The sequence below is a fragment of the Wasmannia auropunctata genome, unplaced genomic scaffold (assembly GCF_000956235.1).
Source record: "Wasmannia auropunctata unplaced genomic scaffold, wasmannia.A_1.0 LD334844.1, whole genome shotgun sequence".
Lineage (NCBI taxonomy): Eukaryota > Metazoa > Arthropoda > Insecta > Hymenoptera > Formicidae > Wasmannia > Wasmannia auropunctata.
Genome location: NW_012028046.1, coordinates 146,482 through 150,356, shown reverse-complemented (window position 1 = coordinate 150,356; position 3,875 = coordinate 146,482). Strand labels below are relative to the sequence as shown.

The 3,875-nt window shown below is 30.9% G+C and overlaps 1 protein-coding gene across 1 annotated transcript in view; it reads left to right on the top strand.

Annotated features, from left to right (window-relative positions):
• Window positions 1-1,289: 1,289 nt before the first annotated feature.
• Window positions 1,290-3,875, top strand: part of LOC105457976 (histone deacetylase 4) — a 147,851-nt gene continuing 145,265 nt past the window's right edge. Inside the window, exon 1 of the mRNA XM_011702966.1 lies at window positions 1,290-1,403. The gene's annotated coding sequence lies outside the window, so the exon portion shown is untranslated. The remainder of the gene's footprint in view (window positions 1,404-3,875) is intronic.

Below are 3,875 nucleotides of genomic sequence, written 5' to 3'. Positions count from 1 at the left end.
CACTACATAGACAAATCAATCATCTTTTATGTACTTATGATTATCGGGACTGTCGTTATAAATTTTTTTTTACCTTGTCGCGTTGGACTAATGTTGACTATAGCAATTTCTATTTTATAATACGCAGTTATACTTTTATTTTTTATTATACATACGATGTGTCGTTTTTAAAATGACATTTAAACTTGATTAATGCGTCGTCTTTTAGGGCCAATTTCACTATCTTTGATTAACTTAGGGTAAACCCGGTATATACGCCGCGCGAGGATTTACGCCGCAGAAGTCAGAAAAAATAGAAAAAATGAAACTAATTTTCTCGCAACCACTCTGTTACATATCTTTATGTTATATTAGTATTATGTTGTGATTTCAGTTTTTTACTGTTAATATTTATAAAATTATTGTAAGTTAAATCGATTTATCACTGTAATAAGTAGCGCAATCATAAGTTATAATCTACATAAAATGATTATTGTAGGAAATGTAAAAGGCTTTGTGGTTATTTCGTGGTATATAAGTGTAAAGGATTAATAAAGGATAGAGTATAGCAAAATACAAGTGCTTAGCTCTTATATTCTTTGTTTAGTTTATTGTCTCGTATATCTCATCTGTTTGGGATATACAGCATTTTTAACACGTGGGATTTATGCCGTAGCACAGACGCTCTATTATTTATTTGTAAATATAAAAGTAAATAATAATACGTGATAATACGCCCTTTACAATACATTAATCATAACATTCATGTATGTATATACTTATGTATGTACTTATTCATAATCTGTAATAATACGTTCCTTATTTATTTATTAATGAGTAAATGCAAATTACGTTGTCAATTCACGTGTTATTCACTATTATTATTTAGATTATTTGTGTATTTTTCGAGTCATTTATCCTACTTATGAATAGCCATATAACCCACTCCTATTTTTTTAAGGCAAAAATGCAAGGGTTTAAAGAAATTTCTTTTTTAATATAAAAAATAAATAATTTGGATTCCTAATATTTTTTTTATAATAGTAAACAGTATAAAGTTCGTACTGGCATAGTTCATTTAACTTAAACTTAATAGATAATATCTGATAAATTAAGTTTTTAATAGGTGCGGCGTATATACCGGGTTTACCCTAACTGACCAATTAAGTGTCAATCGTGATTGATTAGTTCTGGTTCAGTTCTTAGTGACAAATGCGATTGGTCGATTCCAATGGAATAATCGACCAGTTAAGTTCGAAGGTAAAAATTGACCTTCAATCTTATATTTATTTGCATCTTTTTCAGGAAGCTGATGCGATGCAGAAGTAAACGGTGATTGAATATTCCGAGAGGGTAAATGTGCGGCAGATATTCAACCAGGATGACCAGCGAGCATCCATCGACGAGCGCAGTTGCAGCAAAAGGTATGTGTGTGTGCGCGTGTTAGGGGGGAAAAGGGTGTAAATACGGATATATACATATATGTATATTTGCATATAAGGAAAGAGTTTTTATTACATTGCGGTAACATTTAGTAATTTTATAGTGCATCAGTAAAGCAAAATCATATAATTGATGCACATCGATAAAGCGGCTTCCTTCGAATCCTCTCCCTCGTCTCTCTCTCTCTCTCTCTCTCGTTATTTTTTGGATAATTAATGTGATTTGATCAAAAAGACAATGTCAGTGTCAGAAATTTGATGATTTTCGCTGCCAACGCTCTTAAATCCATATCAGATGATCACTACACAAATCGTATCATATAATCTCTAAAAATATAATCTCTATCTCTGCAGTAATTGTGCATGTGAATATATCACGATTTCTAAAATTACATTTGTACATTGCACGAAAAGAAAGAGAAGAAGATTTTGTTGAAAAATCTAAAAATTTTGCTAAATATAGATCCAAAAATAATTTTTTGTTGAATCATCAAAATAATTTATTGGAATGTTAAAACTGATAAGCATTGCTATAAAACGTTTTGATATTCTAGCAATCATTTTGACTTTTGCACTAAATTATTTTGATTATTGAACAAAAATTATTCTCAGATCTGGATTCAGCAAAATTGTTCTTTCCGTGTGAGATTTGCAATTGAATACATTTTAATTTAGATTTCGATTTTGTAAATGTGTAAGAATTGTTATATTCATCACAACAGGATAATTAGCATAACGTACATTTTTCATAAATATTGAGAGTCGAGTTAATCAAAATTATATCGATTTTTATTTTTATATACAAATTGTGAATAATTTTCATGATTTTGTATGCCGATAGGTAAATTAAATGCAAAATGTAACAAAATTACATGGAAAATGTATCGTAGAGTCTGTTCGAGGTCCGCGTCATCGATCACAATTTTCGCATTTATTTAATTATCAATATATTGAATAATTAATTTTCACGCATTAATTTGCACTCTCTCTCGATTTTATTGACAAAAAGTGCAATGTGTGTGAAAATATTTTGGAAATATGGCCGACAGGATTGCCAGAGAAATAAGTACTGCCTCGTGGCGAATTTACATAAGTGACGATATTTTCGCGAATCTTTTCAAAATCTGACTTCGCTTTTGTTCATGAAAGTTTTGCGTGACGCGCAAAGAGGCTATCAGTTTAATAAAAATATAATTAGATGTCTAGTCTAAAAAACACGTGTTATAAAAGTGTGAAATCGCTTTTTGATAACTGTACCTATAATACTATTGTATGAGCAATAGAACTATGTGTCTCACGTGAATAAATGGATAATGGACGAAAGTTAAATGAAAGTTAAAGAATGTTTAATTAAATCAAATATTTAATAAAACATTAAAACACAATATTGGTATAAAAGGATTACAAATATCTCTAATACGTAGACCGTTTAAAAAATTCGCTTTCCTCTTGAATTATATCTTTATTTATATATTAAAACAACCTACCATACATCTATCTAGATTTTCACGTTATTATCCGTATATTATTTCCGATAATTAATTTTACAAGTTTGCGTGCTCATAGACAATTTGTGAAATATAAAATAAATAACCCTCTTTGCAAATCTCATGTTCACACTGCTGTATGGATAACAATGTTTTGTTTTTATTTAATTTTATACGAACAATTTAAACTATTGAATGAGATTTGTTTACAGATTTGACATCGACATTTCTTTAGTAAAAGAATTACACAAAGTCATAATTTTTGAACTACAACAACGAGCTTCAATATACATATACATGTTCAAAGTGTTTAAATTCTGAACTTCACATATGTTTTAATATTTTAACTCAGAAAATATTTTCTTTCATCGTCTATTTTTATATGTCTATCGTCTACTATATCCTCTGGTACGATGGTAAAACATCGCAACTCTTAGCCAAAAAAAAATTATAGTCGATAGAATATCGTGCGAATCGCGGAGACACGCGTCTTCGCCGTGTGATGCCAAGAATTCCGGAATGCCGCTTACATAGCGTGAATTCTCGACGGTTGGTTCGAAACACGCGATTCAACCACCGAGTCGACGACGTCGACGACGACAAGGATACCGTGAAACACAACGCAATGCATATTTGTATTCGCAATATCCAGATAACACGTAGCGTCAGATTACCGTAGAAGCGCGAGAGAGCCTTACTGGGAAACTTGAAAAGAAAAAAAAATTTCGATGTTTTATTTTTATTAAAGGGGTATACCACCCCTGAGACCTCAAAATGATACCTAAGTTTGGGATTTTTTTGGGAGGTAAATAGATAACTGTATTTAAAAGCTGTTTAGAGGGCATTGTGTTGTACAGTCACGGACACATCGATTGCGATACTTTCTTTTTTATAGGTTTCAAAACGCACTAATATTTTGCAAATGCGAACCACGATTGGTGTCTCTGTTTCTAGACTAAAGATAGTA